General features: G+C 34.9%; 1 non-coding gene across 1 annotated transcript; it reads right to left on the minus strand.

The window, feature by feature from the left end:
- Positions 1 to 19,917: 19,917 nt before the first annotated feature.
- Positions 19,918 to 20,024, minus strand: LOC114182808 (small nucleolar RNA R71). The gene has a single exon (XR_003604244.1). It is a non-coding gene; the product is annotated as a small nucleolar RNA R71 (small nucleolar RNA).
- Between the last annotated feature and the right edge of the window lie 4,819 nt (positions 20,025 to 24,843).

Here is a 24,843-nt window from a genome sequence, read left to right on the forward strand (position 1 = left end):
CAGTGGAATTGACCTATTTACTATTACTGTGTTTACAATCTTCCGTGTCATTTTCTTTGCATATCAAAACCTCCCTATTTTTATAGTTGCTAGTTTTAAATTGCATTTTTGAGAATCAAATATTTGAGATCAATTCCGTATTCGTTGTGAGACGACTCAGGGTTATCTTAACCCTAACTATTTTCTTCACTACAAACTGGCAATACTGAAGTTGCTAAAGTAGTGGTAATTTGATCGCCTAACGACAGCGATATCATGAGATTACAAGGATTACTGATGATCATGTTAACCATCTAAATGCACCTGATGATGCTCAAGTTGAGTTGAAGTCACACACTCCAGACATCAAGTTTGTTGATGTGAATGATGCAAATAAGTTTTCAGTGGTTATCTTTGTTGACATGGCTGCAGAAAAAGAAGAAAGGTTGCTGCAACAGGTAAAAAGCTTAGATTCAAATTCTTTTGAAAACATTGTTGATAAAAAAATTAATTTGCATGCATGTTTGTTTTCTGTTTCTATTTTTAATTTTAAAAATATTAAAAAAAATTCAAAAATATGTGTTTTTGTTTCCTTTAATAAAATTTTACAAGCTCACTTGTACTTTATAAAATTAAAGAAAATAAATTTTGACATATGGCTTGATTGAGCCAGAAGTCACAATTTTTCGTTTCCTCCCCAAAATAAGTCCATCAAGGACATTTTTTTGAAATAAGTGAGGGGGAGACAAACTGTAGGTAGGATTTTTTTTTTCTTTTTTTTCTGTTTTTCAATTTATGTTTTTGTTTTCATAAACAAAATTGTGATTTCTTTTTGAGAAAATTGTGAAAGTATTAACTTTTTACTAAGTGAAACTTTTAATCAATATATCTCATAAGAAATCCACTAAAAACATTTCCATGCTTTCAATAAACCATATTGGCATTGGATTTTTAGGATTTGATTCAATAATTGGGATGATCATAATTCTGAAAAACTAAAAGTCATGTTGATATGAGTGGATTGTTTCTATGATTTGCTAATTGAGTTTATTTGAGAATTACTTGATTAAATATTTTGTGAAAGAGTTTTGACCTTGTGAGTCTTGAGCCTTAATGTGAAGGATGGTCTGCCTTGTGCCATTCCTATTTTTCCTTAGTGACTTGCTCATGCTTGTTTATACTCAAATATTTAGCTTGATTCTTTTGTTTTGCAACTTGGGTGAATATGCATGATTTGATATGACTGAGGCATTTCTTGTTTCTAGCTATTTGGCCAAATAAGCCCACCTTGATATTAATCCATTAGTAGCAACTTTGAGCTTTAAACCTTTTTTTCTTGTTTTAAGCCCATTGTAAACCCTTAAAAATAAAAAAGACCATGTTCTTTCTTATCTTAGGAAGAAAGAAAGGAGCTAGTGGATTATGATAGCATTGGTTGAGGAATAAACTGTGTGGGTGAGTACCTCACTCACAAATTAATAAAAATGGCAAAAGGAAAAATTGTTGATGAAAAAGTGTTGAAATGAAAAAAATAACTGCTTTCTAAAAAAAAAAGAGAGCAACAAAGAGTTGTTTTTGAAATTATGCTCCATTATTCTTCCTACATTATTATTTCGAAAACCCAAAACTCCTAAATTTTTTCCTACCTTTGCCTTGGCCCCATTATGACCTGTAAAAAGTCCTCATGATCTTTGAATGCATGTTTTCTGAAAGTTTGTGAATATTAGAGTCTAGTTAAGTATTACGAGTGTTTACTTGCATGAGTATTTTGAGTGAAAACATAAGCCAAAACACTTGAGCGAATTTTGGTGAGAAAATACATATTTAACTTGAGTGCTTTCTTTCATAATTGATTGTCTTATGAATTCAAAAGATTAACTCATGTGTGAAAAATAAAATCTTTTCGTTTGTTTATGCATGGTAACTTAATTTCTAGAATATTGATTTGTCTTAAGTAAGGTTAATTCCTTTGATCCAATGTTGATATGAAGTAAAATACCCTAGAATAAAGTTTTGAAATTGCTCAATTTTTCCCAGGAGTGCAAAAGGATAAGTGTATGGTTATGATGAGTGCGTATTTTTGCCCTCATTTAATGTTTAATTCTGGGTATTTAACTGAATTTGTGTGCTTAAAGATTGATTTAATTGGGATTTCCTATAATTGGGTTTATTGAGCATGAGATACAAAAACATGTTAAAAATAGCTTTTTAGTTGCATAAATGTTCTTTGGATATTTTGAGGTGTGTTAGTGCAGCTGTAGCTAAGTTGAGCTCATGGAGGTGTGGAAATAAATTAATTAAAGCTTCATGACACCTTAAAGATAATTCCAAGAATAAGAAATTATCAAAATCACAAAAATTCAAGCCAAGCATTACATGTAGACGACAAGAAAAGCTTGAAAAAGTGAAGAAGTTTGGCTAAACCAAGAAGAGAGGAACAAAAAAAATTGGACCTTGCGGTTTTCTTTATCTTTATGGTCGAAGATAATTTGGGGAAAATATATCTTTAGATATTTTATTTGATATTTTTAAATAATTATCCTATTTAATTATATCAAAATATTAAAAGATAATAACTACCATATCTTTTTAAATATGACAAGATCTTCTTGAATCTTTTTAGTTCCACAACAAACAAATATATCTTGAGGATATTGGATTATTTAGAAGATAATTTAAGAAGATTGCAAAGGGTTGATTTGGAAAATTAATACAAATACTAATTGGTGATAATTGATCATACATCTTTAATTAATTAATTAATTTAATTATATTAGATATTGATATTATCAACTAATTATATTTGTCAAATAGTCTATATCTCTCCAAATGTTTTTAAATATTTATCTTTATCTTTATTTTAAAAGATATTTGAGAGATTTTAGCAACAGAAAAGCCTAGTCCAATTCCTATATAAAGAGACCAAGGGAGAAGCAGAAAAGAAAAGCTCGGGACTTCGGAGTTTAGGAACCCTTAGGGGGGCCTAATTTCGTTTCCTTTTTCTCTATATTCTTCTTCTATTTCTATTTTGTATTTCGTGGAGTGTTGAACTTCTTGGGTTGATTCCATTGTAATTTCTTAATTGGATTTTGAGGTTAGATCAATTAGTTTGTTTGTTCTTTTGATTTTTGTTGAGATTTATTTTCATCTATGTCTTTTTGTTCTTAATTTAGTGAAAGTAATGATTTTTACATTGTAGCAAGTTAGCACGATGTTAAATCTACATAACATTACAATCGTATGAGTCCAAGGGTTTTTAAATTTTAATTGAGAAGTTACTTTGATTAATTTTAGAAACTTTCATATGATTGCATGAGTTTTTGATAATAATTGAGAAGTTACTTTGATTAAATGTGAAAACTTAGATTAAAATTAATCAAGAAGTTACTTTGGTTAATTAGCTTTTTACTAGATATAAGAGGTAAAAGAATGGACATGATTATGATTAGTAATATTTAATTAAGAAGTTACTTTGGTTAAATTTACTAAGATTGATCTACAAAGTTCTTGCTTTTGATTGAGAAGTTACTTTGGTTGAAAGTAAGGACGCCAACAAATTAATTGAGAAGTTACATTGATTAATTTGAAGTCTTAAACACGAAATTAATAACAATAATCTTTAGGAAACCAATGATGAATCCTATTTTGAAAAGCAGTGGAATTGACCTATTTTTCTTTATTATTGTTTATATCTTATTTTATCTTTTTATCTTTATCTCTCATATTTTTATTTGACTAACTCTTTTGTATAGTTTTATAAGAACTAACTTGTTAAAAATGAATTTCGTGTTCGTTGGGAGATGACTTAGGGTTAACTTAACCCATACTAAATTTTTGGCTACTTTCTTAACAATACTGAAGTTGTTATAGAAAAGTAGTATTAATTTGATAGCTTGACGACAACGTTATCAAATGGCTAGGCCTAAATCATGCTCAAGGCCCAATCCATGGCCCACATGCATCTCAATCCCAAAGCCCACAAGAGGCCCAATAAAAGGGGCATGCTAAAAAATATCCAATTGGGCTTCATCCAAGATGGCCCAAACCCACATGGGCTTCTCACACTCTTCAAATGGGCCAAAGAAGATGTGAAGATTTGAAGAGGTGTATCAAAGAGCAGTAAAATAACAATAAGATTGGCCCATTGTTAGGCCTTGTTTTCTAGAATAATAAGTCAAACAATGTGTAGTTTAATTGATAAATTGGGCTTGACTAAGCCCAGTAGGAGATTTCACCATGAGCTACCAAAGGTCCAAGGTGGACTAAGTGGAAGTCAACATTCCTTCCTACACCTCACACATCCAAGGGCTAGGAGACTTGGCTTCCTTTTCAAGCTAGGATGTCACGGCCAAGATCATGCCTTCTTCTCCAAGCTAGCATCAAAGGCCAAGATGCTTTCTCCTTCTCATCCAAGGGCCGAGATTCCTCATGTGTAATGGCTTGAGTATAAAAGCCTTAATTTTTCAACATTGTACTCACTCTTGAATTTTATGCAATAGATTCTAATTGAGTTGAGATCATTCCTCCCTCTATTGCCTTTGAGAGTCACTCTTTCTAGAGATTTCCTCTCTCTACATCTAGCCACCTTACTTAGGCTAGCATTGGTTAGGAAATCTTATCACCTCTTTCACCTACCATAACTTGCAAGTGCCTTCAAAACAGGCGTCCACTCACTCATCCAATTTTCGCTGCACCATGGAGTTTTACATTGTCTTTGGAGCTCCACCATTGTTGCTCCAGAGTTGATGGTGATGAACTATTGCAGATGTGTGGTCTCGATAGTTAAAGAGAAAATGCGTTGGTACGTGGGTTGTAGTGGATATAGTGGGAGAAGCATAACGCGTTGCTAGTTGCTGCATTTTCATATTTGTATCGCGATGTCTCGCAGTGGTGCCACCTAAAGTGGTTTGTGGTTGTTTCGACGAGGCTTATGGTCGTCTTCTCCCCTTCTTTGACGTGGTTTCAAGTGGAAGCTGATCTGATCTCTCTTGCGGTGGCATTCAAAGCTCGTGGTGCAGGTGGAGGCATTGCCATGGTTTGTGAGTTGCGTTGGTTGAACGTCATCGGCGCTGGGACTTTCAACGTGGGTTCGTGGTTGATCGAGGTCGTACCCAACCAAATAAAACATATAAGAATAGTACTTAGGAGTTAACCAAAGGTCGTCTCCCAATGACCTTTTTGTTAGGTATTGGGCTCCCTTCCTACATGGACAAAAAGCCCAAAATTTGAGAAGCCCATGTCTCACTTAACCTAGTGGAGAGGGGGCTGCAAAATAAATATAGAGGAAGAACAATAGAGTCAGAAATAACCCAACCAAATAAAACATATAAGAATAGTACTTGGGAGTTAACCCAAGGTCATCTCCCAATGACAAATGTGTTGGGTATTGGGCTCCCTTCCTACATGGAGAAAAGTCCAAAATTTGAGAAGCCCATGTCTCACTTAATCTAGTTGAGAGGGGGCTGCAAAATAAATAGAGAGACAGAATAATAGAGTCATAACACAATGAAAACCCTAGCACATAGAGGGAGAGGTAGAGGAAAAATTTTGTTCACATTTTTCACAGAGTTGTCACCGTAAAATCGGCACTGCGGATTTGTTCACCATTGGATCAGGCTAAAATTTTTACATCAGGTTCGAAACTCAATGTTCTTCATTCTGACTGAGTTGCGAGATATTAATTTCGCACTACAGCAGTGATTTTATAGGTTTTCTTCTCTTGTTCTTCTCTATTTGAAAGCTTTGTTGTTTTGTTATTTGGTTGGGTGTTGGAACTAATTTGTGTTGTTGATTGAGACTCTTTTGTACTCTTGTCGATCATAGTGGAACTATTTCTTTGGTCTGGACGACTCATAGTTTTTACCCTTGATTTGAGGGGTTTTCCACATTAAAAATTTTGGTGCCTTTATTTGTGATTGTGGTGATTAATTATTGCTGCTCTTTGATTGTTGCTCCTCATAGATTCTTGCAAGTTAGTTATATCTGCTACATTCTCTGGTATATTGTTTGTGTTGTTGTTTTCCCCATCAAAGTGGTATCGAAGATCTTGGTTGGGCTATATTTACTTGCTTGAATGATGGAGGCAAATGCAAAGATGGTTGCTTTGAATGGTACAAATTATCATTTATGGAAGGACAAGATGAAAGATTTATTGTTTGTAAAGAAATTGAAACTTCCAGTCTTTACTACACTAAAGCCAGATTCTATGTCTAAAGAAGAATGCGATTTTGAGCACCAACTAGTGTGCGATTTTATTCGACAGTATGTAGAAGACAATGTTTATAATCACATTGCTAATGAGACACATGCCAAAATCTTGTGAGAGAAAATTGAGTCTTTGTATGCTTCTAAGTCTGGCAATAATAAACTGTATTTGTTGAATTGCTTGATGAATTTGAGGTACAGGGAGAATTCTTCAATTTCAGATCATTTAGATGAATTTCAAGGGCTGCTAGATAGATTGTCAGGAATGGGCATAAAGTTTGATGACGAAGTTATGGGATTATTGATAATGGTGCTACATTGCATGTTACACCTAGGAAGGAGTTCTTTACATCTTACACTTCTGGTGATTTTGGAGTGTTAAAGATGGGTAATGATGGTGTTTCAAAGGTTCTTGGTGTTGGTGATGTTTGGTTTCAAACCAACAAGGGAGTGCAATTATTACTTAGAGGAGTCAAACATGTTCCAGATGTTTGCTTTAATCTGATATTTGTGCATTTGCTTGATGATCGTGGTTATGATAATCACTTTGGTTATAGTAAATGGAAGCTCACTAAAGGTAACTTTGTTATGGCCAGAGGGGAGAAACAATCTAAATTGTATTAGACTAAAGCTTTGGTTGCTAAAGACAATGTGAATGCTATGTATATGGAAGCATCTTTGTGGCACTGGAGGCTTGGTCGTATAAGTGAGAAAAGGCTTAACTGCTTAGCTAAAAAGGATGTGCTTATGGGATTGAGGAATGCATAATTGGAGAAATGTTCTCATTGCATGGCTGGTAAACAAACCAGAGTATCTTTTAAGAAGCATCCTCCCTCAAGGAAGTCAGAATTGCTTGAATTGGTGCATTCTGATGTTTGTGGCCCATTAAAGGTAAGGTCATTTAGTGGTGCACTTTACTTTGTTAATTTTATTGATGATTGTTCCAGGAAGCTATGGGTCTATGCTCTTCAGTGGAAAGATCAAGTACTTGAAAAGTTCAAGGAATTTCATATTATGGTTGAGAGGAAATCATGCAAGAAGCTGAAATTCATCCAGAGTGATAATGGTGGTGAGTATTATGGACCCTTTGATATTTATTGCAGGCAGCAAGGTATTAGACACGAGAAGACTCCTTCTAAAACTCCTCAGTTGAATGGTCTAGTGAAAGGGTTACATGTATGCTTTCGGAAGCAAAGTTGCCAAAGAACTTTTGTGGAGAGGCATTACTTGTAGTTGTGCATGTTATTAATCTCAGTCCCACAATTGCTTTGACTACTGAGGTGCTAGACAAAATTTGGTTTGGTAAGAATGTTAGCTATGATCATTTTCGTGTCTTTGGTTGCATGGCATTTGTTCACGTTCCTAAGGATGAAATATCCCAGTTAGATAAAAAGACAAGGCAATGCATCTTTATTGCCTATGGTGAGGATGAAGCTTGTTAGAAGTCGTGACGTACAATTCATGGAAGACCAGACCATTGAAGACATTGATAAGGTGGAGAAGACAACACCCAAGAAAGATAGTAATCTCACTGGTGGTAATCCGATGAGGTTATCCGCTCACAATCTGGAGAATGTTGAAACGGAAGCTCAAGATGATGAACAACATGGTGATGTTGATCATCAATAGTTTGGAAGTGGAGTAGAGGTTCCAATTGATGATGCTCTAGAGGAACATGATGATGATGATGATCTTGGTGATATACCTGAACCACCTCAAGTCCAACTCAAGAGGTCTAATAGACAAAAACAACCTTCTACAAGGTATTCTTGTGATGAGTACATAACCTTGACTGACAGTGGAGAACCTAAGTGTTTTGAAGAGGCTTTGGAGTGTGAACAAAAATAAAAGTGGTTGGATGCAATGCAAGATGAAATGAAATCTTTGCATGATAATCACACTTATAACTTGGTGAAATTGCCTAAGGGAAAAAGGGCTTTAGAAAACAGGTGGATCTTCAAGATGAAACAAGATGCTAATTCTACATTTCCAAAGTGCAAGGCTAGATTGGTGGTGAAAGGTTTCAGACAGAAAAAGGGTGTTGATTTCAATGAGACTTTCTCACCTGTGGTGAAAATGTCATCCATCAAAACTGTGTTAAGTTTAACTACTACTCTTGATTTGGAGGTTGAGCAGATGGATGTGAAGACAACTTTCCTTCATGGTAAACAGATTGTTGGAATAAGAATCATTCGAGAAAGAAAAGAAAGGAAGCTTTGGCTGTCATAGGAACACTATATTAAAAGGGTGTTGTAGAGATTCCAGATGGAAAATGTGAAACTCGTAAGCACTCCTCTTGCTACTCATTTTAAACTGTTCATATGAGAAGCCAAGGTGGTTTGCTTCCTAAAGATTTGATGAAGATTGAATGAAGATCTTTTGAACTATCTTGAAGCCATTGCCATTGGAATGAAGCCTACATTGATGAAGGAAAGGAGATTTGATGATATCCATGGTGATCAAGGCTGGAATGTGTGCACTCCATGTAGTTACATCATTAAGAAAGTGTATTTGTAGTTTGTAATTCATGTTGTAGACCTTAAAGCATTAATTAGATGTAGTTTGGTCTTTGATGTGTTTTTCATTTGTTGAATGGTTTTTCAATAGGTTAAAATGTCTCTTTTAATCTATTGAATGACTTTTTAACAGGTTAAAAGGTTGGCTGCAGTAGTCTTAAACTGCAACAAATTCAATTAGTTGATTTAGTTTTTAATCGACTGATTTCACTTAAGTCAAGTGAAATCAACCGATTGATTTGAAAATCAACTTGTTGAATTTCGTAACAGTTTGACTATAAAAGCTGTGATTTTTGAAAGAGAGTTAAGTTGATCATTTTAGAGCACGATTTTTTTCTGGAAACTTGTGGAAACTCTCTCCTTCGTGATCATAGGTGTTGCAGTTGTTGAAGATTGATCTTGGATCAATTCTTGAAGCTTTTGGTTTGGTTTGAAGCTTGGAGAAAGTGGTTTATGGTAGGCAAGGTTGTGCAACACATCATGAACATGTTGCATTTTTATCTCAAATTGAACCTAAGAATGTGAATGATGCTTTGAATGATAGTAATCTGATCGTGGCTATGCAAGATGAACTCAATCAATTCACAAGAATTGATGTGTGGTTTCTAGTGCCTAAAACTAATGATATGAATATAATTGGAACCAAATGGGTTTTTGGAAACAAAATGGATGAAGATGGTAATATAGTAAGAAACAAAGCTAGACTAGTTGCTAAAGGTTATAATCAAGAAGAAGGCATTAATTTTGATGAAACTTATGCACCTGTAGCTAGGCTAGAAGCTGTGAGATTACTCTTAGCATATGCTTGCATGTGTAACTTTAAATTGCATAAAATGGATGTGAAAAGTGCATTCTTGAATGGTTTCCTAAATGAAGAAGTGTATGTATCACAACCTCCTCGATTTGAGGATCACCTTTATCCTAACCATGTTTTCAAATTGAAAAAGGCCTTATATGGTTTGAAACAAGCACCAAGACAATGGTATGAAAGGCTAAGCAATTTTCTCTTATCCAAAGGTTATGTTAGAGGTGCTGTGGATAAAACACTCTTCATTAGAAAACATGAAAATGATGTTATACTTGTTCAAGTGTATGTTGATGATATCATCTTTGGTTCAGATAACAACACATTGTGTGAAGAGTTTGTTGCAACTATGTAGGGAGAATTTGAGATGTCCATGATGGGTGAGCTTACCTACTTTCTAGGGCTGCAAGTCAAGCAACTCAAGCATGGAACATTTTTAAATCAATCAAAATAATGTTTTGACTTGTTGAAAAAGTTCAAAATGGAGGATTGCAAGGAAGCTGCCACTCCAATTGCAACAAATTGTCTTATGGATGCAGATGAGCCTGGCCAACCAGTGGAATCAACTAAATATAGAAGGTTGATTGGGTCTTTGCTCTATCTTACAGCAAGTAGGCTAGATATTTAGTTTGGAGTATGCTTATGTGCTAGATTTCAAGCAAATCCAAAAGAATCACACTTTAAGGCTGCAAAAAGGATTCTAAAATACCTCAAAGGAATAACTAATGTTGGTTTATGGTATCCATGTGATTCTAACATATCTCTTAGTGGCTTTTCAGATTCGGACTATGCAGGGTGCAAATTGGATAGGAAAAGCACAAGTGGTACTTGCCATTTGCTTGGATTAAGTCTAATCTCATGGAATAGCAAAAAGCAAGCTTGTGTGGCACTTTCCACAGCTGAAGCTGAATATATTGCTGCTGGACATGGCTGTGCACAAATCATATGGTTGAAACATCAACTTTTGGACAATAGTGTAAGGCTAAGCAAGGTACCTTTGTATTGTGATAATACTAGTGCAATCAACTTAACCAAGAATCCAATACAACATTCTAAAACCAAGCATATAGAGATTAGGCATCATTTCATTTGTGATCATGTTCAAAAGGGAGATTGTGAAATCAAAATTGTTAAAACTGAAAATCAATTGGCGGATTTGTTTACAAAACCATTGGCTAGAGATAGGTTTAACAAGCTAAGAACTAAACTAGGCATTTTAGACATCAAGAATGTGGTCTGATGTGTTTGTAGCATGTTAATCTTATGTACTCATGCATTGATTTCATAAAAATCTACTACTGTATGCAAAAGTTAAAAACTGTCATAGTCAACCTATTGATTTTGCATTTCAACGTGTTGATTTCACTTAAATCTGCCTCTGTTTGCAAAATTCATGATCTGTCAACTTGTTGTTTCTGTATTTCAACATGTTTATTTCACTTAAACTGTCACTGGATGATGAAAAATTGATCTGCTATGATTTTTAATCTGCTATTTTCATAATTCAGTATGTTGATTTCATTAAAACTGAATCTGGAAAAATGAAGTTCAATTTCACGATTTTCAATCCATTGATTTTCAAAATCAATCAGCTGATTTCACTTAATCAGATTCTGTTTTTAATCTCTGATGCTCTGATGTTATTTTAGTCGACTGATTCTATTTTTCAACATGTTGATTTTACTTAAACTGTGCTTTTACTTACGAATTGAATTGTTAAGTTGACCCAGTCAAAGAAAGCATCTTTTTGTCAGGTACTATCTGCTCCTAACTACCCATTTCATCAGCCATGTGTTACTTTTACAGAATTGTTTGACCAAAAAGCATTCTAGTGTACAATTCCAATATGCATGCAACTCACATGATCTGAACTGATTGATTCTCTCATAAAAACACATTGAAAACATCATGAATGCATGAGATACTATTTTAAACTATATTAAATTGATTTAGGTAACATAAAATGAATTAATTAGAAAAATCTGCACCATTTAATCAATTGTTTCTGAAAATTAGTTTGTTGAATTATAAATACCGCACTTGTATTGCTGCATTTTCATCATAAATCTTTTAGAAATAGCCATACCAACATTCATCATGCCTCGTCATTCCCAAAGAGCTACCCAATCTGATGATGAGCACTCCACTCCTCCTACCCCAAGGTCTCCAAATCATGAAAGCCATGGAAGAATTGAAGCATGGTTTGAGGATCATGAGGACAACATTCAAGTGTTCCTCATTGAAATTAATAGAAAGGAGATCAGCATTCCTAAGTTGCTGAGGTTCTCATGGCTAAGGGCTGAAGGCTTTGAGAGCCTATTCCAACAACTAAAGCATCAAAAGTTGAGGTCCTTCCTTGAACTTTCAGGGAAAATTTATCTAGACTTGGTGAAGGTGTTTTTCACCAACTTGGAGTTCAAAAATGATGTCCTACTCTCTAGCATTAAGGGTGTTCAAATGGAGATCAACAAGAGAGCTTGGAAAGATATGGTTGGACTTAAACCAAGGGGTGTGCAAATGAGAAAAGGTGAAACTGGGGCTATTCCAGAATTCAACAAGATGCAATACTATGGCCAATGCTTGAGAAATCCTATTGGTGGTCTCAAGGTGGATCAAAGGTTACTTGGTATGGTTGTCACCAAAATCCTTGTTCCATGTGGTAGCAACCATTCAACATTAAATGAGGGAAATTTGATACTCATGTACTGCATTCAACACAACATTCAAGTGGATTGGATCTATGTGTTTCGTGATCACATGCTCAAGGCCAAGAGGCTCACGGATTTTAGGCTTCCATATGTGGTTTTGGTGTCTAAATTCATTGAATACTTTTGTATTGATGTAGAGGATGAGCTAGAGGAGTCAACTGGACTATTGAACCATACCTCCAACCAAAATTTGCACAAAAATGAGCTTTATCAAGGTGGGAAATGGATGGACAACTGTTGGAGCTGTTGTTGGTGGTGCACATGACCATGAAGCTGGTCCAAGTGGTGCAAATCAAGAGGAAGAACCAACTGCTGGACCCATGGACTTGATTCCCTACCATCCTCTAGAGGATAGAGGCCCTGTGTACTCACATTTTGAGAGAATGGTGCTGAACCAGCTGCATGAGCTCAATGTGTCTCAACATGAACATCACAACTATTGTAATGAGAGGTTCAACGCATTGGATTACCAAATCCATGATATCCATGATATGCTCCACTCATTCCAGACCCGAAATGATCCTCAGGATGACTGAGTGTGGTGGTTGTTTAGGATCATGCATTGCATCCTAGTGTTTATGATTTTTCAGTTTAAGTTCTATCTGTTTCAGTTGGTTGTTTTTCATTTCAGTCGGCTGATTGTACCAGCTTTATGCATCTGTTTTCTATTTTCAGTTTCTGTTGGTTGTATTCCCTTCCAGTATTAATGAAATGAAATGTAATGCTTGTTATCTTTATGCATTTGTTCTGTTTGATTAATCTAAAGGGGTAGAAAAATTGGAAAAATTGGAAAATGGATAATTGATCACATTAAACTAAGCATTAAAATTGGAATCAATAATCAAATCTGAATTTGAACTCATATTATTGATAGGGGGATCATGATCACAATTGTATACTTGCTAGCTTGTGTGTATTGCTGCTATAAAATGTTTTTTAGGTTCACAAGCTTCAAGCTAAGGTTTTACTTCATCAATTGGTATCCAACAAATGGAAGCATTTTGCAATGGAAGATAGAAGAAGATAGATGGAATAGAGGTTGGCTTCATAAAATCAGGGGGAGATTGTTGACATGAAAAGCCAAGGTGGTTTGCTTCTTGAAGATTTGATGAAGATTGAATGAAGCTCTTTTGAACTATCTTGAAGCCATTACCATTGGAATGCAGCCTACATTGATGAAGGAAAGGAGATTTGATGATATCCATGCTGATCAAGGCTGGAATGTGTGCTCTCCATGTAGTTACATCATTAAGAATGTGTATTTGTAGTTTTTAATTCATTTTGTAGACCTTAAAGCATTAATTAGATGTAGTTTGGTCTTTGTTGTGTTTTTCATCTATTGAATGGTTTTTCAACAGGTTAAAATGTCTCTTTTAATCTGTTGAATGACTTTTTAACAGGTTAAAAGGTTGGCTGTAGTAGTCTTAAACTGCAACAAATTCAATTAGTTGATTTAGTTTTTAATCGACTGATTTCACTTAAGTCAAGTGAAATCAACCGACTGATTTTAAAATCAACCTGTTGAATTTCGTAACAGTTTAACTATAAAAGCTGTGATTTTTGAAAGAGAGTTAAGTTGATCATTTTATAGCACGATTTGGTTCTGGAAACGTGTGGAAACTCTCTCCTTCGTGATCATAGGTGTTGCAGCTGTTGAAGATTGATCTTGGATCAATTCTTGAAGCTTTTGGTTTGGTTTGAAGCTTGGAGAAAGTGGTTTGTGGTAGGCAAGGCTGTGCTACCACTAAGGTTTGATCTTTCTCAAGCTTTATGTGTGTGTGCCTAGTGGTTTTCCAGGTCTGCGAGAGGGTTCTTGCTGTACTGGTGTGATTCTTATGTGATTCAAGAGTCTTTTGTGGTGTTTTTGCATATTTTGGAAGTGTAAGGGTGGATATTTGTAAAACTTTTGAAATAGTGCAAAGTCAAGCTAAGGTTGCCTTGACAAACTAGATGTAGCTCAGGTTTAAGTGAACCAGTATAAAAATTCGCGGTGTCCTCTCTTCTCTAACCTTTCTCTCTTGCATTTTCATTTTGAAGTTTCAAGAACTTGTACTTTAATCATCTTTTTCATGTTCTTGCATGTGTTCATGGCATCTACAACATTGAGCATGTTTGTATGATCATTTGGAACTGGTCTTGATCATTCTTGAGCATTTGTTTCTGGTTTAAAATTCAAATTCGCATTTCTGCATTTTTCCTAGTATTTCAGTCGACTGTTTTTCAGTTTCAATCGATTGATTCTACCAAAACATAATATATTTAGTAAAATCAATTTGTTAACTCTATTTTTGATCAATTGAAAGTGTATAGTTCAGTACTGTTTGCATCCTAACTTGGTGATCTATTTGATTCAATTAAAGGTTGTTTTTAGCTTGCAAAGATAGCCTAAATTTTTAAGTAGCCAATTCGACCCCCACCCCTTCTTGGCTTTTCAACCATTTCAAAACTAACATAAATTGAGTGTTAAACAAAGTCCTTCAAATGAACTTTAGAAGGCATAGATGAGCAAAGTTCCTTATGCGTCTGCAATTGGCAGTTTGATGTATGCAATGGTATGTACGAGACCAGATATTGCACATGTTGTTGGTACAGTCAGTCGATTTTTGTCAAACCCAGGTAAAGAGCATTGGAATGCTATGAAATGGATTTTGAGATATCTTCATGGTACTATTGATATGAAGCTTTGTTTTTGAGGTGATAAGCCTAATTTGGTGCGATACTCAGATTCAGATACGGCTAGAGACATTGATTCCAGGAAGTCCACCTCAAGCTATTTAATTAATTTTGCAGGGGGAGCTGTGGCTTGGCAATCAAGACTACAAAGGTGTGTAGCGTTGTCTACTATAGAGGCAGAGTTCATTGCCATTACTGAAACATGCAAGGAGTTGTTATGGTTGAAGAAATTCTTGCAGGAGCTTGGTTTTAGGCAAGATAACTATTCATTGCTCGTTGATAGCCAGAGTGCTATCCATCTTGGTCAGAATCCAACTTTCCATTCTAGATCCAAACATATTGATGTGAGGTATCATTAGATATGTGATGCTTTGGATGCTATGACTTTGGCGTTGGAAAAAGTTCGTACAGATGATAATGGTGCTGATATGATGACTAAAACATTGCCAAAAGGGCAGTTTGAAGTTTGTTATGAGATCGCTGGTTTGGGGGTTATCTCCACATAGTTGTGAAGGGGAGATTTGTTGGGTATTAGGCTTCCTTCCTATCGGGCTGAAATTTTTACCGTAGGTTCGGAACTCATTGTTCTTCATTCTAACCGGTGGGATCATTAATAGAGGTGTGAGTTGGGAGATATTAATTTCGCACTATAATAGTGATTTTATAGGTTTTCTTCACTTTTTCTTCTCTATTTGAAAGCTTTATTGCTTTGCTATTTGGTTGGGTATTGGCACTAATTTGTGTTGTTGATTGAGACTCTTTTGTACTCTTATTGATCATAGTGTAACTATTTCTTTGGTCTGGACGACTTGTGATTTTTACCTTGGATTTGAGGGATTTTGCACGTTAAAAATCTTGGTGCCTTTATTTGTGATTGTGGTGATTTACTATTTCTGCTCTTTGATTGTTGCTCCTCATAGATTCTTGCAAGTTAGGGGAAATTATATCCGCTACAGTCTCTGGTATATTCTTTATGTTGTTGTTTTCCCCATCACATTATTTTCAACCAAAGCTTTCCAGAAACAATTCAACACACAAAACAAAAAAACCAGATTCAAAATCACAAATTTACTTCAATCAAACAATAATGAAAACATGTTGATTCTTTGATTCAAATGCATTTCCATTTATCATCACTCACGAGAATTTGATATCTGTTAGATTGACTCTTAATCCACTCATTTCCAATCAACTAAGCAAAACTTAAGAAAAGTTTCATTATACATTAAAGTAATGCACACGTCAATTAATCTTACCATTGAAAAAGCAACCCACATTCATTAAGCATGAATACAGATTCACTTAAACACCAAATTATCCACTGCATATTAAGCACACATAGATTTTAAATTACTCTAAGAGATTAAAAGACGAAAAGTTAACCAACACAGAACTCAATCATCATTATGGAGCAAAGAACCTCAAAGCTTATGCATTCTCTTCAGGGAATCAGTCACACAAATTACCCCTCTATCGAAATGGAGTTGAAACAAAAAATAACCTTAATCAAATTCATCCTTCAATGTACCAAACAACAATAAAACATAAATGGGCAGAAACTAAAACGTAAATCCTTCAATGAAAGGTGAAAATGGAAACAGAGAAGACATTTAATAATAAAATCATATCGAAGTTATTCCAAGGTGCAGAAATGTCAATAAAACGTAATGGGTGTTGATTCAAAGTGCAAGAAACGTAAAAATGGAGTATATAGAGATGCTGGTGGCTGCTACCTACAAAAGAGACCTAAAATTCATCCTTCTCTTACCACAAATTAATATATTTACAAAAATGTCATTCTAGTTAGCAGAATTATAAAAATGCCACTATGGGCTGAAAATGTTGGCCCAATGACGTGGATAGGCTAATTGACATGGCACAAATGTGGCAATAATGTGGAAATGAGGTGGTAACTCTCTCTTCACCTTATGACTAGCATCCAAGCTCCAAAATTGCTTCACAAAATACCTAAAAAATAATTAGAAACAAAAATTAGACTAATTAATGCCAAATTAATCAAAATTCGGAATAATGGCCCAATAAAGCCCATCAAACGAAAATGAACTCAAAATAGACATTAAACATCAAACATTATCAAGATAAACACAAAAAGGCAATGGAATAATGGGAAAATAATGACTCATGAAAATCACCCACACGTACCCTTTTGCACTCTTGGGCAAAAACTAAAAAGCACAACGAAGCAAAGTTAGGACAACACAAACAAAACAAAGAGAGATATGAAACAGACACAACAAAAACAAATAGACAAATGGATACACATCCAACACAGAAGTAGTCAAAGCTGCAAGAAATCCATTAACATCATCCAAGCAATTTCAAAACATGTCAAGTACTCAATTAAGCTCAAAGAAAGAGTTGAAAGCAACATAACCTCATAGAATATGCACTATATCACTCAAATGTCTAGGCTACTATTTACTCTCGAAGCATCCCTGGAAAACAAGCATTAAACAAACTTTGCGAGCCTCTAAAACCAATAACCAAACCATATCACATGCATATCAAGATTAGAAGGACTTTTCAAGCTTGCAATGGGGCAGAGGACAAGGTGTGGAATATATTGATAAGTTGCTAAAAGAACCAAAGGAAATAGAGGAGCAATGGGGAATACGTCAAAAGCAAGCATGAAAGAATTCCAAACTCCAACACTTCCAAATTCAATTCTCACACACTACTTAGACCCAAATCTCTTTTCTTTCTTTTCTTTTTCTTTTCATCTTTTTTCTTTTCTCATTTCTTTTATTTTTTAGTAGAGAAACAAAAATTTTCAAGTCTGACATAAAATGTACAAATGAGCAATCCAAGAACAAAAACAAGTATGTGCACAACCACACTTATTGTGCGCAACCACAATTAAAAGAGCACCCATTCCCAAAACAATTCCAAAGCTCTGAAATTTCCTAAGGAGGGATGAATCATGGTTTTTCAGGTTAAGGGCTTGTAATGAGCTATAAAACAATGAAAAAGGGTATGCACGCTCATAAGGGGCTATTAATGCAAACAATCCAAGGTAGGCTCATGTGGTTGTAGGCTCATCGAAACAAAATTGCCTAAATCATATCCAAACATGCATGTGAATTAGAAAGGCATCAGAAAGAGTCAAGCCCATTAGAATTTCCCTAATTTCACATAATTACAGAATGTGGTGATGAGAAAATATAAAAAATGGAATTTAATACATTTTTTTTTGTTTTGCAGGTAAAATGAAGGAAATTATAAAGTTGGTGACGAGCCCCAAAAGTTGTAGCTCAAGCTAGAAAGATGAACTGAAAAAGTAATTTTAAGCTTGTGGTTGAGCAGCTGACACTTAAGCCACATTTTAAGAAAACTTAACTGCAAAGAAACATGAAGCTCCAGATTTGAAGCTGAGCATCAAAGGGAAACCTTCATGGTAGCGAAACCTCCATTCCGGACCTGCAAAAGATTGATGTTTGAGCTTGGGAAGAAACCCACTTTGGAATGAAACCTACATGGTTAAACTTCAAAACTTAGAAGCTAGAGTAGCACATTAAAATCTATAAATAGAGGCCATGACCTAGGGATTATTCATGGTGATTTGAACGCTGATTGTAGTTTTAGTTCTGTAGTATAGTCTAGAGAAAGAAACACTTATATTAGTATAGTTCTTAGTAAATATTTTGTAAAAGCTATGGAAGGAAGAAAGCTTTTCCACGTTCATCTTGTATACATCATCATGAGCAACTAATTCCTCTAGAGTTGGGATTGAATGTAATTTCAAAACTCTATTTGTATTTCATCTTATTATATAAGTATTATGTTCTTGCTTCTATGTGTTGGTTCCTTCATTTGTGTTGCACTCCATGGCAATTTGGCCAATCATCACACTTCTTTAACACTAGATGCAAAGACATCTAGGCTAGTGTTTAGATCCAATCAAGTCTCCTGACCCTTGACATATACCAAACATGTTCTCAATGCAAGGGTTCCTTCACTTGGATTGGAAAATCCTGCGTCTGACACCCTTAGGTTATCTTTCACAAACACATGGTTTGATCTACAAGTTAAGCGTACTTCCATCAAAACCAGAAATAAAGAACATGATATATAAATAATTAAAGGTAATACAATGAAGTTAAAAGGCCAAGTTCAATCGCAAAGTTTTAATCGTCATCATCTCTCTCATTGCCAAGTTCAATCCCAAGTTCAATTCCATTGCCAAACGTTAAGTGAAATTATAGACGATTGATCTTGTTACCAAATCCCTGTGGATATGACCTTGATGCACCACAACAAACCAAATATACTTGTTGGAAAAGTTAGACCCACACCGGGCCATTGAACAAGATTTTGGCGCTATTGCCGACGATTTGGGCTAAGTTAGATTAGTAGTTTGTAATTACCTTGAAGTTTTTTGTATATTTGTGTAAATTTGTGCAGTATTTTTATTTGATTAAGTTGTATATTCAATCTGCTATGCTCACTTCATCTTGAGTTGTTGTGTATGCCAAAAGGAGAAAAAGGAACTCTGTTGTTTGATCCATAAATTGAGAAAACTACTAGAAGAAATAACAACAAAAATAGGAAAAAGGGGCTGTAAACACAGCTTGAGCCGTAGCTGAACCATATTGCAGAAAACTCACCTTTTCACAACTCAAATCTGCATAATCATGAGGAAATCATGGCACAGCGTACAAAACAAAGGAGATTGTTGGGAGATTATGTGTAGCACCATGGGCCAAGGAGTTTTAAAAGCATGGTTAGACCTACCAAAGGATTGGAAATGAAGCCTACACTATTGTCACTTATAATAGCAAACCAGTTTGATGGATTAGATAATGAGGACCCCTACATTCATCTCACAAAATTCTATGGCACCATGGGAATATCAAGAGAGAATGAGAAGGTGGCATACTTAAGATTGTTTCCATTTTCCTTAAATGGAAAAGAAAAAAATTTGTTATAGTCTCAACAAAACCAAAGATTAGTGAATTAGGAAGATGTGGAGAGGAAATTCATGTCTAGATTTTTCCCACCATCAAGATACGTGGGTGCCAAGTCAACTATTGCAACATTTTCACAAGGAATAGATGAGACCTTTTGTGAAGCATGGGAGAGATAGAAATCTCTTCTCAAAAAATGTCCAAACCATGGATTTGATGATTTAGCTGGACTCAACATGTTCTATAATGGGCTTAGGCCACAAACCAAGCTACTTTTAGATGCTTCTTCTAGAGGATCATGATGAATAAAGATGTTCTTCAACAACTGCGATTATTGAATCTTTATCAACTAGTGACCACCATGTGCAGCATGATAAAAACCAACTACATAGAAGAGGACTTCTCGAATTTGATACACAAAATGCAATCTTAGCACAAAATTTCACATTAGATGGAAGATCTTAAAAAGCAAATGACTAAGATGTAGGTTGGTGCAACAACAATTGGCACGTCTCAGCCAATTTTGAGGTATGAGTTTTGTACTGGTAATCAACATAATGGCTATTGTTCAACAACTTAATTTATCCAAGAAGAGCAAGCCAATTTCATAAGTGGCTCTCGTAAACCAGAAATTTTCAACTTCCACCAGAATTCAAATTGGAGGAACAATCAATACCACAATTATGGATATGGAGGCAAAAGGCTAGAAATCAACAAAGACAGAATCAACAAGCCTCATATCAAAACTAACAACCATTCCAGCATGACAAATTGTACAAATTGGAGGATGCTCTAGCCCAATTCATCCAAGCTTCAACATTCAATCAAAAGAACACAGAGGCCTCCATCAAAAATCTGGAAGTGCAAGTTGGCCAAATTGTAAAGCAACTTGCTGATCATCAAGAAAGCGAATTTTCAACCAACACTCAAGTCAATACTAAGGAGCATTGTAAGTCCATCACAACAAGAGAAGGTATTGTGATAGAAAATGGAATTGGAGATAACTTGAGTGAAGAAAAGGAAAACAGAAAGAAGGGAAATAATAAATCTGAATGAAAATGAAGAGAAAAAAGAGTTGAGTGAAAAAATAGAGTTGAGCAATGAATGTGAAAGAGAGAAAAGGGGAAGTATATGTAAATACTAGAATAGAAGTAAATAGTATAGTGGAAAAAGAAAAAGAGAAAGAAAAGAAAGAGGGGGAGAGAAGAGGAAGAATAAAGAAAGATGTTGAATATGTAAACCCTCTAAAACAAGATTGACTTATCCTCATAGACCAACGAGAATGGATAAGGAGAGGCAATACAAGAGATTCCTAGACATGATGAAAAGGTTGCAGATCAATGTATCTTTCATAGAGGCTATGGAATAAATACCTAGATATGCCAAATACCTATTAGAAGCTGGCTACAATGCCATTATTCAAAAGTCCTTACCTCCAAAATCTAGGGATCTAGGAAGTTTTACACTACTTGGAACTATGGGCAGCTTAATAGTGGGAAAAGCATTGTTAGACTGATAGAGGTCGTACCTGATTAAATAAAACAGATTAAATGTAGTATGTTAAAGTTAAACCAAGTCGTATCCCAACGACCAATATTTTCGTTCATAGCTTAATCCAGAATTAAACATAACACCAAAGGGGGGGAGGGGGTTTGATGGATTCGCACAAAATTTAATTCACAAAATTGTAGAGAAATTTAACAGTTATATGAAAACGCAATGATTCTTTGATTCAATTAAAAGTCCACTAATCGCAGATTATCAAATTAATTGTTCTATTCGAATTTGCTCTCATGAACCCTAAGTTAATCCACTAAGCAAAAATTACCATGAATTCATTATGTCATTAAGCACAACAAATTTCAGGCAGTTAACACCCACAAATTGAAGCAAGCTATGACAGAACCCATAAACATTAAGCATGAATATGAGCCATTAATGTGCATAAAACACAAATTTGAGATTAAGAATGCATCAAAAAGGTATTTATCATCAAAACATAACCTAAAACAGAGTCAAATTCGAATACAACCTAGAAACTGCCAACAATCTCATGGTTTCATTTCATTTTCGTCAAGGAATCAATGCAAATGAAAATTAGTTCCTCATGGAATTCGAATTAAGGTTCAACAGAAATTAAGATTCAACCGTTCAAATGAGTACAAATTGGTGCAAAAAACCTAAAATGGTGCAGGAAATGAAAATGTGCAAGGAGAGAAAGCGGCAAGAATGAAAACAACCAACAAAAATGATAAATGCTTCAATATAAATGTTACCCAAGCTGCAAAAAATGAGAATTTCTAGAATAGTTGTTGTCCATAACTCATAAAACGTGAAAAATGAGTGCAAAATGTGAAAAATTAGCATGTGCCTGCATGGGTCACCTTCAAAGCTTTAAAAACCTAAAAATGAAGAGTGGAGAAGATGATGGTGGCTGGAAAACGAAAAACCAGCTCTTCTATATGTGGTCACATCACCACAACTTCACATATTTACAAAAATGCCACTATTGGGTGTAAAATTACAAAATGCCACTACTAGGCCTCAAATGTGCCAATTCACTTAGATGATGTGGAAATGACGTGGAAATGACGTGTCAACTCTCTTCATCTGAAGATTAATGTCCAAGCTCCAAAATTGCTCCACCCAAATACCTAAAATTAATTAAAAACAAAAATTAGGCCAAATAATTTAAAATTAACCGAAATTCGGAACAGTGGCCCAACAAAGCCCAATTAAGGAAAATGAACTAACAAAAGACAATTAAGCACTAAAAAACTATCAAATGGGAACACAAAGGCTAGTGGAATGGAGGAAAATAATGACCCATCATAGACCTTGGAGCAAGTAACAATTTAATGCCTTTGTCCATGTTAAAAAGAATTGGAGATGTAAAGGTGCAACCAACAAGAATGACACTTTAATTGGCTGACAAATCCATCAAATATTAATATGGAATTGTAGAATGTAAGTATTTAAATGCTTAAAATGCCAAGAAGGGGGGGGGGTTTGAATTGGCTAGTTAAAAAATATATTGACTTATAAAAGCCTAAAACAATTTTTAATTGAATCAAATCAACCACCAAGTATGGATGCAAACACTTCTGGAATGGACATTTTCAATAGATCAAAAACATAGATAGTTGATTGATTTCATTAAGTAGATACAATATTGATAGAGTCAACAAATTAAATCATAAAAATAGTTGACTGAAAAACTAGGAAAAAATGCAGAAATGCAATTTTTTTATTTTAAGTTAGGAACAATATGAAATATCATTCAAGATAGGTTCATATAAGTTACACAAACATGAGCAATGCTGCAGATAATGCCAAATCATACAAAAATGTCAAAAAGATGATTCAAATAAAAATTCTTTAGACTTTAAAGTGTAGTACAAGAGAGAAGAGTTAGAGAAAAGAGCAATACATATGATTTTTATACCGAGCAACCCGAGCTTGATTATGCATTATTTCAAAAGATTTACAAAGTTCACAACATTACACTTTCAAAATATGCAAAAACACCACACAATGACTCTTGAATGACACATGAATCAAACTAACACAGCAAGACACGTCTTGTAGACTTGGAAAACCACTAGGCACAACCTAAAAGCTTGAGAAAGACCAAACTTTAGTGGTAGCACAACCTTGCCTACCACAACCACCTTCTCCAAGCTTCAAACACCAATCTTCACTAGTTGCACATTGTATGATCACAAGAGAGAATTTCACAGTTTCCAGAAAGTTTTGCGATAAAAAAATGATTTTTACATTGATTTAGTGCAGGATAAGTGTTGATGAGTCATTATTTTCCTCCGTTCCACCAGCCTTTATGTACCTATTTGATAGTTGTTCAGTGCTTAATTGTATATTTTTAGTGTGTTTTCATCTATTGGGCTTTATTGGGTCATCGTTCCGATTTTGGGTTAATTTCACATTATTTGGCCTAATTTTCATTTTTAATTATTTTTAGGTATTTGGGTGAAGCAATTTTGGAGCTTGGACATTAATCTTCACATGAAGAGAATTGCCACATCATTTCCACATCATTGCCACGTCTACGCCATGTCAGTCAGCCTGTCCACGTCATTGAGCCACCATTTTCAACCCAGAGTGGCATTTTTATAATTCTGAGTGACATAACGACATTTTTGTAATTCTGAGTGGTAAAATGACATTTTTGTAATTTTGAGTGGCATAATGACATTTTTGTAAACATGAGTGGCAGATTTGATGTGACCACGTTTTAGGTCTTCTCCTTCATGGGCAACCACTACTCTCCCCCCATCCTCCATTTTTAGGTTTTTGGGAGAACACCCATTTGAGGGTTTTCATTTTCACTTGTTTCCCATACGTTTTTTAGCGTTTTTAAGCAATTTGCATTGTATTACAGTCCGTTTTCTCCATAATGGTGATGTATTTTCATTTACCTTTGTTTTGTAATTCAAATTTCATGGCTTTCTAACTTAATGTATTGACTACTTGAAGGAGATGCAATTGAACTTTGAGGTTCTGTTTTGAATTCGTGTTTTGCCTCTTTTCATCTTGATTTTGTGATGAATGGTTACTTTTATTCTATCAATGCTTAATTACAGATTGGGTTGGTTGTTCATGGTTGATTTCGTTCATGCTTAATGAATTGGGTTGGCTGTCACAGATGAATGGATGTATGCATTGCTTAATTGCATATTGAAACACATTTTTAACCCTCTCTTGGTGGGTCTGAACGAGTGGATTGGGTGAGACCAAAACCCTAATAACGTGACCTATGATGAGTAAAATTGTATTCAAATTCAAGGAAGTCAATATTGTTTTTAATTCGTTTTATTAACATTTGCAAATTTGTTTAAATATATTTTCATAATTCTAAAATCTGAATCTGCCAAACCTCCCCTGTGTTATAGGTGTTGTGTTTGTCTGGAAAATGAGACTTTGAACAAAAACATTGGTCGTCGGGAGACAACTCTGGTTGGTTACCACATATTGCATATATTTGTTTTAATTTGGTGGGGTACGACCTCTATCAA

Source organism: Vigna unguiculata, chromosome 4 (genome assembly GCF_037176805.1).
Source record: "Vigna unguiculata cultivar grain cowpea cultivar isolate G323 ecotype 2 chromosome 4, ASM3717680v1, whole genome shotgun sequence".
Lineage (NCBI taxonomy): Eukaryota > Viridiplantae > Streptophyta > Magnoliopsida > Fabales > Fabaceae > Vigna > Vigna unguiculata.